This window comes from Oryzias melastigma, unplaced genomic scaffold, assembly GCF_002922805.2.
Source record: "Oryzias melastigma strain HK-1 unplaced genomic scaffold, ASM292280v2 sc00216, whole genome shotgun sequence".
NCBI lineage: Eukaryota > Metazoa > Chordata > Actinopteri > Beloniformes > Adrianichthyidae > Oryzias > Oryzias melastigma.
The window spans coordinates 135,053-149,154 of NW_023416882.1; the positions used below are offsets into that span (position 1 = coordinate 135,053).

At 39.7% G+C, this 14,102-nt stretch overlaps 1 long non-coding RNA gene across 1 annotated transcript; it reads left to right on the forward strand.

The window, feature by feature from the left end:
* The first annotated feature begins 1,369 nt into the window (after positions 1–1,369).
* Positions 1,370–2,364, forward strand: LOC118598227. Its single transcript, XR_004947341.1, has 3 exons — positions 1,370–1,544; positions 1,628–1,738; positions 1,942–2,364. It is a non-coding gene; the product is annotated as an uncharacterized LOC118598227 (long non-coding RNA).
* The last annotated feature ends 11,738 nt before the right edge of the window (positions 2,365–14,102 follow it).

A 14,102-nucleotide genomic window follows, 5' to 3' on the forward strand; every position in this document is an offset into this window, starting at 1 on the left:
TGCTGAGCCAGGTGTGGCTGCTCTGCTGCCTCAGGTGTGGCTGCTCTGCTGCCTCAGGTGTGGCTGCTCTGCTGCCTCAGGTGTGGCAATGTGTGGAAAACACGTTCAATATGGCCGCCCATCTCTGACGTCATCACTCAGACCTGTCACCGTCTGAAAGTCAACAACTAAATAGATAACAGATCAAAACATCCCAGATATATTTCAAAATACTAATAGTCTTATCTCAAATAAACACAAGAAAATCTCTGACACCATTAGAGTGTTTATTGATAAATCTCTGCAGTCTTTTTTCAGTGGTTGATAATGAGGGCTTATGTAATTTAATAAAAACAGTTGACCAACAATATAGTGTACCAGCACATCCATATTTTACAGAAAGCTATATATACCTGCGCTTTATGAACAAGTGCACAAAAAGATTGAAGACGACTTAGTAAAAACGCACAACTTTCCTCATACATCTGGACTTTCCGGGCAACCAACAGCTATCTCTCTGTAAATGTTCTTTATATGACGGTCCTCACACTGGCACCAAGAGTAAAGTACTGCAGAATGTCAAGACTTAAGAGCACAGCTTAGATTGTTGAAGTTTATTATTTTCATGTTTACAAGAATTGAGGACTGAGGCACTTTTACATTTGATTAAAATCTTATACAAGTTACAATCTTTACAAGTTTACAAGAGTTCTATTTGGAATTCTGCAATAAGTGCCAAGAGCTGTGCACTTGAAAAAAGTCTGACTTCTTTATGATGTTTCATAACAACATCCATCCATCCATCCATTTTCCTGACCGCTTTGTCCCTTTCGGGGTCGCGGGGGTGCCGGAGCCTAACCCTGCTACTGAAGGGTGAAGGCGGGGTACACCCTGGACAGGTCACCAGTCTGTCGCAGGGCCTCAATCACACACACATTCACCCTCACATTCACACCTAGGGGCAATTCGAACCGGTAACCTCTTGATTGTGAGCGTGGGAGTTTAACCGCTAGGCCACCTAGAAACCTCATAACAACATAATATGTGGAATAGTAGGATTTGAGTTTTTTCTTTTTTTTTTGTTCAATACGTATCGAACCGTGAGCAAACTGTATCGTTGCATCCTTAGTAGAAACAGAAAGTTTGTTGTTTGTTTGTCAAAGTGAGTGAATGAGTGAAATGTTGCTCCATCATGGAGTGTTTGCTGCTGCAGCTCCATGTCTCCATCTGGTGGAGGGAGAGCAGAAGTGATGTTCAGCAGCTGATGTTCAGCAGCTTCCTCTGTCCCACACTGCTGTCTGACTGCATTCACCTGAACCTGAGAGGAAACACAAGAGAAGAGCCCATCAGTGGAGGAGCAGCTGATCTGTTAGTGAAGGAGGATCAGAGCTGATGATGATGAGGGTTTCCTCTGCAGATGAAGGCTGGAGGAAGGTGTGTGTGAGCTGATCCAGTGGATCCAGTGAATCCAGCAGCATGGATCAGTGTGATTACAAACAGGAGGAAGCCCTTCCCTCTAAAAGCACTCTGTGTGGGGAAGATGAGAGCCAGAGCAAAGCTCAGAGGTGAGATGAACATCTCTAACTGTCAATGACTCTTCTCCATGTCAGAGCTCAGCACTCACACCAGCAACCGCCATTCTTCACAGGAACCGACCTGGATCTGGATCTGGATCTGGATCCAGCCGGGGGTACTTCGGAAGTGTGAAACCAATGTTTTTTTCTCATTTACTCGACGACCTCCCTTCAGGAGCGGAACAGTAAGTGTTTTTCAAAAACACGCTATAAATGTAACTGAAATAAACTTGTGCAGTGTCACAGTTGTCAGTACAGTTTTAACTTAGTATTTCACTGCAGATCAGTCTGTTCATGATCTGAGTTCAATAGTTCAAACATGAAAAATAATCTGAGCCTCCAAAACAAATTAAAGTAGTTTTTAATGAAACAAATGTATTTCCATCAGGATCCAACAGAAATCTGGATCCAGCTGTGTGTCCAACAGGAGTGACGACTCAAAGCATCAAAATCCTGACTTCAAGTCGATCAGTTTAGCAGTGGAACAGTAAGTGTTTGTCAGAGTTAAAAGAGTCTGGATAATCGTTCAGATGATCAATAGTTTTCAGATGAATGACTTGAGTTCTGGTTCAGTTCTTGATCTCTCTGATCAGACTCTCTTGGATCATCATGTGTGATCAAATCTTTTCAGTTGATCTCCTGAGAGTCTCTGAGATCAGAGATGTTGGAGAAACTTTAAACAGAAATACATCTTTCTACATTTTCTGATTTGGACAAATGTTTGGATCAAAAAAGAAACTGTTTTGACAAAAATTTTAATGATAGTTATTTACGGGTTTCTTGTCTGGACTGTATGGAAAAAAAAACAAAATAGAGACAAAGTGGTGAGCTCCGATTGTTCGGCTGAGAAAATAAGGCATCGTATTGATACATCCAAAATTAAAACTTTTAAAACTGAGAATGCCAGACGTCAAATCAACAAGGAGTCATAAAAATACTGGAAAAAAGCAACAAAATCACGATAACAAGAGAATTCTCGGAGAAGAAACCATGTTTGCAGAGGCCACAGTAGCCAGTACTATCTTCATTCTCAAAAGAGCTGAAGGATTTCAAACAAGATATAAAACGAGAGCTTGGTGAATTAAAGAACAAAGTTAAGAAGAATATGAAAGAAGACCTTGTGGAATTTAAAGAAGAGGTTCTTCAAAAACTACAAAGTCAAAATACATCGATAGCGGAGGCGCAAACCCGAATATCTGATCTGGAGTCAGTCTGCTTGGAGATGAAAGAAATGTTGTTGATGGTGGTGAAGGACAACACGAAATTGCGAGAAAAAAATTGTCGCTTTAGAAAGTCGCTCCAGAAGAAATAAAATTCGGATTTATGGAATACCTGAAGAGAGAGAGGCTGGATCTGTCATTGACTATGTGAAGGATTTATTCAACAACTCCTGTCTTTGCCTGAGGGAGCGGAGCTCCAGATCCAGTGAGCGCACAGAGCACTGCTCCCCAAACTTGCCGACAAGGCCACGGCAAGATCAATGATAGTAAACTTTCTTCAGTTCCATGTCAAAGAACTGATTCTTTGCAAATCGTGGCTGCAAAAGATACAAATATATGACAGAAGATTGTACTTTGACAATGATTACGCAACTGAGATTATGGATGTAATGAGATGTAAGGCATACAAAGGAAAAAGGAATTCGGTTCCAGACGCCGTACACCAAGATTGGAGTGCACTGGGGCTCAGGTTTGAGGATTTACGAGACAGCAGAGGAGGCAGCGCGGGACCTGAACCGGCGGGGGATCAAAGTCAAGACAACAATGACAGCAAATACCAGCGCTGCAGTGGTGGAGCGGCTGGAGGTGGTGTCACCATGGAAACGGGCCAACGCGTCCCACCGCACCAAGGAGAGGTCGACGGAGAGCAGAAGAGCTTCAGACTGAAGATAAGGAAACGGGTAATCAGAGATTTTTTCTTTTTTTTTTTTTTGCCAAAAGGAAAATGTCTCATAATTTAGGGAAAGGACAAGAAAGAGAAAGGAAGGGGAAAAAAAGATGAAAAAAAGGGGCTTTTGTCTACTTAGTACATCTGACTCCACCTAGACTTTGTCTATTGAGTTAATGCTGAAAAGGGCGAGTGATCTATGTTAATAGGTACAAAATGTTTTACAATTCTAGTGTTTATGAGTGTTTTCCTCTTCACTAGGGAGGGGCCCAAACAGAAATTTGCCTTTTACCCTCTACCCACCAACAGGGACCTAAAAGGATGTATTTGTACATCATGCTTGTGGAAGTCGTTTTGTTTTGTGTTTTTGGTTGTAAAATAGTTGAGTCTTATGTTCAGAACTGGATTGCCATACAAATATTAAAATATCCATGGTAGAAAATAGAATTAATATATTGTTGTTAAATGTTAATGGTTTAAACAACTCAATGAAACAAAAGAAAATAATGACAAAGTTCAAGAAGGATGAAACACAAATCTTATATCTCCACGAAACTCACTTGTCCAGACAAGATAGTGAGAGACTAAAGAAATTTTGATGTTCTAAACTTTTTTATAGCTCATTTCAAACCGGGTCCAATAGAGGCATAGATCCCAATTACAGTAAAATTTGAAAATGTTAAACACATTTCAGATAAAGAAGGGAGATTTGTACTTGTAAAAGTAAAGTTGGAAAACTAAATGGTTACAATAGTTAATGTCTATGCCCCACTTGACAGCAAAAAATGATTTTTTAAAACTTTGTTTGAAATCATACACCTGGAAATGGAAGATATATTAATATGCGATTTTAATGTTGTTTTGAATAGTAAGTTAGATACAACAAACAGAAAAAAAATACTAATCAGCAAACCAAAATCATTAAAACATTCATTTCCCTGTCCACTTTGTCCCTGTCAGGGTCGCGGGGGTGCTGGAGCCTAACCCAGCTGCTGACGGGCAGGGTTCACCCTGGACAGGTCGCCAGTCTGTCGCAGAGCCACAATCACACACACATTCACACCTAGGAGCAATTTAGAGTCACCAATGAAGGACAGCGGGAGGAAGCTGGAGTCCCCGGTGAAAACCCACGCATGCACGGGGAGAACATGCAAACTCCACACAGAAAGGTCCCAGCCGGGATTTGAACCGGGGCCTTCTCGCTGTGAGGCAAGAGCGCTAACAACAGCGCCACCGTGCAGCCCATCATTAAAACATCACTAAGAATTGTGCTTTGTAGATGTATGGACTTGCTTAAAAGAGATTATACACATTACTTGACTCCACATAATAGCTCTTCAAGACTTGATTCTTTTTTGTTTTTTTATAAATAAGGGGGAAGTGTATCGGATTAAGAAGTGCGAAATTCAAGGAGCAGATGTTTCAGATCATGAAGCAGTTTATCTTGAAGTTGGGCTGAATGAGCGAATGAAGAAAACATAAAGGAGATTAAATACAGGAATATTAAACTATGAAAAAATAGTTGAAACATTGAAAAAAGATATCATCCTTTATAAGGAAGACAATGATAATGGAGCAGTCACACCTGTTATTCTTTGGGATGCACGTAAGGCACTTATGAGGGGGAAACTCATAAGAAAGCAAAAGAAACAGCATATGAACTGGGTAAAAAATAGTTATTAAAAAAAAAACATAAAGCTACACAAGATCACTTGCGTCTTCCAAAAATTGAGGAAACATGGGATAATTTAGATAAAAAATTAACAGAAGATGTGGAAAAAAATATTTTTAAAGCAAACTTACAATGAAGTGGGCCTGCGGGTAAGTAAATTACTGTCAAAGAAATAAAATAAAAAAACAGAAAGCTGATTGAACAATTAATAAGATAAAAGACCTAGATACAAATCAGTGTATTAAAGATCCTAAGAAGATTGAAAATAAATTTGTAAATTACTACAGACAACTGTGTAATCCGCCGAATCGGGCCGATAGAAACCAAATGAAAGCATTTCTTGAAAAACTAGATTTGCCAACAATTGGGAGAATATAAAATAGCATTTTAACTATACACAACTAGACTAGACATTTTGTATTTAACTTCTAGTGTTAATTTTGTTTATTATCTGTTTTTAATATTTTTGTTATTATTGTTGTAATTATTGCTGTTTGCACTGAGGGATGAGAGGAAAGGAATTTCATCTGGGCTGTTTATCTTGGATTTTCAGCATATTTGACAATAAAGCTGACTTGACTTGACTTGACTAGAAAGAGCATTGGGGAGACTAAAATACAACAAATCTCCCGGCACCGCTGGTCTATCATCAGAATGGTACAAAACATTCAGTGAACTTCTTATCCCACTTCTTGAAATGTCATTTTATTTACTACAGCATGGAGAAATCCCACCATCATTGAAAGAAGCGATAATAACAGTGGTCCCCCCAAAAAAATGAGAGTCAAACTTGTTTGTATTATTGCCCTATATCTTTGCTCAATCTGGATTATAAACTTTACACCTCTATTATTTCCAAAAGATATGAAAACTTTATTAGTGACATAAAAATCAGACAGGCTTTATCAAAGGACATCAAACCCAAGATAACATGAGAAGAACCTTACATGTTATTGATTACATTCAAAGAAACAACATAAGCGCAGCTCTCATTGGTTTTGATGCAGAAAAAGCATTGGATTGTATAAATTGGTCCTTTTTTTCTACTACTTGAAACATTTGGCTTCAACCAAAAAGCTGTTAATTGTATTAAAACACTTTACCAAAAACCAGTTGCAAGAATGAAAATAAACAGCAGTCTCACTGAAAGTATAACATTAGAACAATCTACTAGGCAAGGCGGCAGTTTGTCTCCAACCCTGTTTGCTCTATCGAACCTTTGGCACAAGCAATCAGGCAAAACCAAGACCTCAAAGTAATCAGGATTGGGGAAGAAGACCGCATAATTGAGCTTTTTGCCGATGATGTTATTTGTTAATTTTTTACCATCTAGAGCAGGGTTCCTAAACTGGCGGACCGCGGTCCGGGTCCGGACCCCGAGACCCTTTTATCCGGACCGCCAAGCATTTTTAATAAAAAGTACGATTTTTCATTCATCTTTACACGGCAATGTTTGAACAGGCGCACGCGAGGACAGCTCCGTTCAGACCGGGGTCCTTCAACTGGCAAAAGCTCAAAGCGGTGTTCTAAAGTTTACGTAGTTGGGACGTACAATTAGAAAAGTGGTCTGAAAATCATCTCTTGCAAGATGAGTGGACCGAAGCTTTCGCTTTTATTTACCAGCAGTGAGTTCTACAATGCCGGTTTGTATTATAAGCATGGAGTCTGCTGCTTTTGTTAAGAGCGCCGATATCAAGCGGCACTACGAGACAAAACACAAAACTTCTGACATAAATTACCCGACAGAATGAAACTACACTTGATTACATTCTGAAAAACAGTCCAGTCTGACGAAGAAAGTGAAGGACAGCACACCTTACAGGTATATTCTGAATACATAATGGTATGATGCATTGAAATGAAAATGTAGAGATTCCTAAATCACTGAGTTGCCTAAATAAAACCTGCCTTTCAGCATCATACTTGCTGCAACTAAAAACCACATGAGGCACCGTTACCTGCTCCCCACAAATACAAAGGCCGCTGTCATGCCTGTGAACTGTAAATAAAAAAGTGCCTGTACACTCCCTGCTGACCAAAGGCTGTCACCCTAGAATTGTTTGTCCTGTGGCAAAGTATCCATCAGTACAAAACATTGTACTACACACAGGGTCAAATGATGTGTCCAAGCAAAAATCTGAAGTTTTAAAGCAAGTCTTCACTGGACTGATAAGAACTGTGAGCTCCATGAATGCAGCTGTCTTTATCAGTGGTCCCATTCCAACTATTCGAGGAGGAGAAGAGCGATTCAGCAGGCTGTTGGCACTGAACAGGTGGCTTTCTACGACATGTGGTGAAACAGGAATTAATTTCATGAACAACTTTCACATTTTCTGGGAACGCAAACATCTTTTTAAAGAAAATGGATTCAGTTTAAACAAATCAGGAGTTAAACTGTTCTCCTCCAATCTCTTCTACTCCCTGCGTCATGCCAAGACTGAGATAAATTTATCTCAGTGTCAAGGCCAGACACAGACTGGATCCACACGAGGAACGGAGCTGCCCCCACTGGAGGAAAACATCAGAAACGGGAAACCTGCCTCCGAACACCGGAAGAGGAAAAACAACGAGGAAGATGGACCCTCCCAAACACCACCAAACCAACAAACTCCTGAGGGTTCCCCCTCCCCCTCTTCACCCTCTTCACCCTCTTCACCCCACCTGAAATTCACTGAGCAGATGATGGAGCGAGTCGGGATTGGGCTTCGATCTACCCCTCTGGCCAATCCATTTTTGTCACCCATAACTCTGTCACCAGAACGTTCGAAGGGTCGACGTAAAGCCCCACCCTCTCCTGTACAACATCATATCCTGTCCCTGCAGTCAGATGTTTGATGTGTTGAGGGTCCAGGCTGTGGATATAACAGCAGTCATGATGTTCTCCAGAAAAACCTGGGACCCTGTTCTCTAGAAACACACACCGTTTCTGTACTTGTCACTAACAGGAGGAATGTAATCTGCCCAAAACGCAAACAAAGGACTTTAAAAGAGGTAAACATTTCCTCTGCGCATTTCCAGAAACAGAAGGTAAATGAAAATATTATTACTCCTAGACCTCTCAAGTTAGCACTTTTAAATGTCAGGTCTTTGGCAGGAAAAACCTTTTTAATTAATGATTTTATCACTGAGAACAAAGTTGATTTTATGTTTTTAGTTGAAACCTGGTTAGATGAGAATAGTAGGGGTGCAGTTCTCACAGAGTCAGCTCCTCCCAATTATGGTGTTATCAGTGAGGAAAGAACAAGCAGAAAGGGCGGGGGGGTTGCAGTTTTGTTCAATGAAATGTTTCAGTGTAAAAAGTTATCTTTTGGAAACTTTCCATGTTTTGAATATGTAGCCCTACAGCTGAAGGCCTCACTCAAAACAATATTTATCAATATCTATCGACCACCTAGATATAATCCAGAATTTAACCTTGAGTTTAGTGAACTGCTGTCTATAATTTGTCTTGATTTTGACTGTATAATCATGGCTGGAGATTTTAACATCCATTATGGAAATCTTGAGAACAAAGGGACTAAGGACCTGATAAACACTCTGGACAATTTCGGGTTGACTCAACATGTAACAGAGCCCACACACAACAGAGGGAATATTCTTGATTTATTGATTTCCAAAGGTCTGAACATCTCTAAGGTTACTGTATGTGATTTAGGTCTGTCTGATCACTGCTGTGTTTTCTGTGAGAGCACAATTCCAGTACACACAAATGTTTTGAGGGAGGAGATCACAAAACGGTATATAACTGAAAATACTAGTGAGATGTTCAATCAGATTTTCTCTCTGACTCCTCCCCTCTCGGGGGATTCAGTCAATGAACTTGTTAATAGCTTTAATTCCAACATGTCAAATATCATGGATAGTATTGCTCCTAGTAAGGTGAAGGTGATCTCTGGTAGGAAAAAATCTCCATGGAGAAACTCCATTGTGGTAAAGAACGGAAAACGAGAATGTCGGAAATCTGAACGCAGGTGGCGGAAATCTAAACTACAGGTAGATTATGACATCTATAAAGAGAAACTTCACTTATATAATTTACAACTGAGCAATGCAAGGAAGTCCTATTTTTCTGAAATTATTACCAAAAACTCCCATAATGCTCGGGCCTTATTTAATATAGTCGACAGGTTGACAAAACCCCCTGTGTCAGTGGCACCAGAACTTTACTCCACCAAAGCCTGTAATGACTTTGCCAAATTCTTCAGGGACAAAATCAAAAACATTAGACAAACAATTGTTTCACCAACTACAAGTTCAGGATATGAACCCTATCCACTAGAAACCAGTATAAACCCAATGGCTCAGTTTCAACCCATAAACAGTAAAGAACTGCAGGACATTCTATGTCAACTGAACTCCTCCTCCTGCTGTCTGGATATTCTACCCACAAGCTTTTTCAAAAAAGTTTCAAAGATCCTGGAACCAGCCCTGCTCCAGATTGTGAACTTGTCATTAACATCTGGTGTTTTCCCAGAACCACTGAAAACAGCTGTAATCAAACCTCTCCTAAAAAAGGACAGTCTAGACAAAACTCAAATGAACAACTACAGACCGATATCAAACCTGCCATTTTTAAGTAAGATCATTGAAAAAGCTGTTTTCCATCAGCTAAATGAATTCCTAATAAATAACAACTGCTATGATGTCTTCCAGTCCGGCTTCAGACAGAACCACAGCACTGAAACGGCTCTGACCAAAGTGACTAATGACATACGTTTGAATACAGACAGTGGAAATATGTCAGTGCTAGTTTTACTGGATCTCAGTGCTGCGTTTGATACAGTCGACCACGCAATACTACTCAGACGACTGGAAAACTGGGTGGGTCTCACTGGGCCAGTACTAAACTGGTTCAAAACGTACTTAGAAAACAGGAAATATTTTGTGTCAATTGGTAACTTCACCTCTGAGCCAATAGAAATTACATGTGGAGTGCCCCAAGGCTCCATCCTGGGACCACTTCTATTTAACATCTACATGCTCCCACTGGCCCAGGTTATAAAGAACAACAACATTAGTTACCATAGCTATGCAGATGACACACAGATATATATTAGACTGACACCAGGAGACCGAGGCCCTGTACAGGCTCTTGGTAAATGCATTGAGGACATTAATGACTGGATGTGTCACAACTTACTTCAATTAAACAAAAACAAAACTGAGGTTATTGTCTTTGGGGCTAAAGAAAAAAGGTTGGACGTCACTACAGAGCTTCAATCTATTCAACTAAAAACTACCAACCAGGCCAGAAACTTGGGTGTAGTGATAGACACAGACCTAAATTTTGATAAACACATTAAGGCAGTCACTAAATCAGCCTATTATCATCTCAAAAATATCTCAAGGATTAAAGATCTGATGTCTAAGCAGGACCTGGAGAAACTAGTGCATGCTTTCATCTTTAGTCGACTTGATTACTGTAACAGTGTTTTTACAGGACTACCAAAAAAATCCATCAGGAAACTGCAGCTTATTCAGAACTCTGCTGCTCGGGTTCTCACAAGGACCAAGAAAGTAGACCACATCAGTCCAGTTCTGAGGTCTTTACACTGGTTACCTGTCTGTCAGAGGATAGACTTTAAAGTTCTGTTACTGGTTTATAAAGCTTTGAATGGTTTAGCACCAAAATACATGACTGACCTCCTGACCCAGTATGTACCAGCCAGACCTCTCCGGTCATCAGGATCCGGTCTTTTATCAGTTCCTAGAGTCAGAACTAAACATGGAGAAGCTGCATTCAGCTTCTATGCTCCACAGATCTGGAATAGACTTCCAGAAAACCTTAGATCTGCTGAAACACTCAGTGTATTTAAATCCAGGTTAAAGACTCACCTGTTCTCAGTTGCATTTGATTAAGATGTATTCAAAAGTTTAAGTCCGCACTTTTTATCTATGCTTGTTTTAAATTAAAATCTTTTACTTTCTTTTAATTTTATTTTAATGATTTGAATGATGATGAATGACATTTTTACTATTTCTTTTGATTGTTTCTTTTAATGTTTTATGTAAAGCACTTTGAATTGTCTCTGTACATGAAATGTGCTATACAAATAAACTTGCCTTGCCTTGCCTTGCCTTGCCTTGTCCTGCCTGACCCAAATAAACACTTTTATTTACCAATTCTGTGCCTGTGTTCATTGGGGTCCAAATACTAATCCTTTCAAAACCTAATAGGAACTAACTTTTTTGTGTCTGTGACTTTCTGAACTTATTTGACTCAAGTTAGTTTTATTTGAATCCTCCCAGCACAGACAGAATGGATCTGATTGTTCTGATTCTCCACAGAGTGGACCAGCAGAGCTCAGAGACTCCCAGTGGTCCGTCTGTCCAGCAGCATCAAACACAGCTGGATTCCATCTTTCTGGTGTGTACATGAACAACAACTGCTTTTCCATCATTCTGTCCACAGTCATCTCCATGCTGCACTTTGGAGACCAGTGGATTGTCAGTGTGTCCAACATGGAGCTGATGTTTGGCTCCATGACTTCACTCTGATTGGCTCATTCATCTAGAATTCTGTTGCAGCTGCTGGAGCACAACATTGTCACTTTTGTGAAGAAGGAGCTGAAGAAGATCCAGAAGCTTCTGAGTCAGAGGGAGGATGGAGATGAGGAGGAGGATGAAGATGAAGAGCAGAGGAGCAGCAGAGAGTCACTGATGAAGATCACAGAGAACTTCCTGAGGAGAATGAAGCAGGAGGAGCTGGCTGATCGACTGCAGAGCAGTAAGAGGATTTCTCTGAAGGTTTCAGCTGCTGATAAATGAAGATTTACTGATGTCTCAACACATTTATTTATTTATTGACCTTTATTTAATTACGATAATCCAATTGAGATTTCAAACCTCTTTTCCAAGGGAGTAATGGCCAAGAGGTAGCCGCAGTTGTTTAAAAATACATCAAAACATAAAGACAAAAGACATTTACAACAATGAGACAGTAAAACATAAAAAAACTGTTACATCTTAAATATACATAGATTCCTAAAATATATTAATTTAAAACAATATGATGGATGAAAGTAATAGAGAAGTGATTAAGAGAAACAATTACAGCATTATGTGGACTTTAGTTTTTCTTTGAGCTTGACCTTGAAGATCTCCAACTTTTTAGTGAAATGCTCCAGGCCAAGGGAGCTGCATTAACAACAGTTTTATTCCCAAAATCTGTGCGAGTAAATGGGAAAGACAACAATAACTGGTCATTTGATCATAGGGAGTGGGAAGGAGGGTTTTTTTTTAAGTAATTCACAAATGTGAATTTAATCCAGCTAAAGCTTTGTAAATAAAAATATACCAATGGTACTGCCTCCTAGTGGAGAGATAAGGCCATCCCACTCTCTTGTACAGTTCACAGTGATGTCATTGCTTTGCAGCTGGTTATGAACCACAAGGAAGAGTGATAAACACTGTCCAACATTTGAAGACATGAGACGGGTGCATTCATGTAAAAAAGATCACCATAATCTAGCATAGAGAACAGTTGGGTTCTCAAGATTTATTTATTTATTTTTTGCTTTAAAAGAGCAACACAATCTATTTCGATAAAAGAAACCCAACCTAAGTTTTAGCTTGTTTAAGGATTTTTCCATAAAAGGTTTAAAGGTGAGGGAGTTATCAATAAAACACAGATTTTGTACTCCTGCACCACCTCAATGACTTCCCCTTCAGGAGTGGTGACTACGGGAAGATTATCTGGGACTTTTTTTTATTGGACAACAGCATTAATTTGGACTTGTCTGTATTAAGCACTAGATTGAGTCGAAGGGAGTTTTGGACAGCAGCAAAAGCTTTCTGCGGGGATTTTATGATGTGAAAGAAAAATGATCCACAACAATATATAACTGTCATCAGAATAAAAATGCAAGTTGGCTTCGAATTCTGATTGACCCACGTCATTAGCTGCGTTTACATGTGCAAAATGTCCTTGATCAGATTAGAATAGAACTGTGCACATGGACCCTGAAAAACTTTATCCTATAGTAACAAACGGTTCCATGCGCCACACAGTTGATCAGAATAATTCATTTTGACATGTGCAGAACTGTCTAAAATACCTTAAATAGTCGCAGAAGAACAAATGAGTTCTGTAATAAACAAACAATATTTTTAAGAGCCTGTTTGCTCATAATTTTCTAAATCCGTGCAGGCAATGTGCATCTTGCCTTTAAAAATGTGGGAATAACATCAGCGTTTATTCTGTTTGGATGTGGAGCAAGATTTTTGAATTCAAAAGCTGCCCCCGCCGGTGCATACTGTCCTGAAGCCGCTCGGAGAGACAGTTCTCCCGGGAGACACGGTCTTCTCACGCAGAGTAGCTGGACGAACTGCGGTCCGAAGCTCACACCTTAACAAAGCAACCCCCCGCGCACGCAGACATGAAAGCTGTGAATCCGGCTTTTCTATTTAAGGTGTGTTTACTTGACGCATTTCTGGTCTGATCAGGCGTTTATTCGTAGCTAGTTATTTAGATGAATAAGAGGGGGCCTAAAACAGAGTCCTGCGGCACTACTTTTTTAGTTGTGACTAATTCTGAACAAAGATCCTCATGTTTAATACACTGAGTTTTGTTGTGTGTATAGTTGGAGAACCTTGCAGCTGCATGTACTGAGAATCCAATGCTGAGCAATCTGTCTATTAAGATATTATGGTCAACAGTGTCAAACGATTTAGATAGGTCAATAAAAAGTGAAGTACAGTACTGTTTTTTTTATTAAGTGCCACAATTACATTGTTTATCACCTTCATGGTAGCTGTGGTAATACTGTGCTTTTTCCTGAAACCAGATTGAAACTCAGGAGAATATTGTTGTCATGCAGAAACTTTTTTAACTGGTCACACACAAGAGATTCTAGTGTTTTAGCTAAAACAGAGATTTGATCCCATACTCTATTCCGTTCATATATCATGTCTGCCAAATCTGAAGAAAACCATGGGTTTTCTGTTCCCTTTACCCTACATTTTCCTGAATGGAGCGTCATTATTTATAA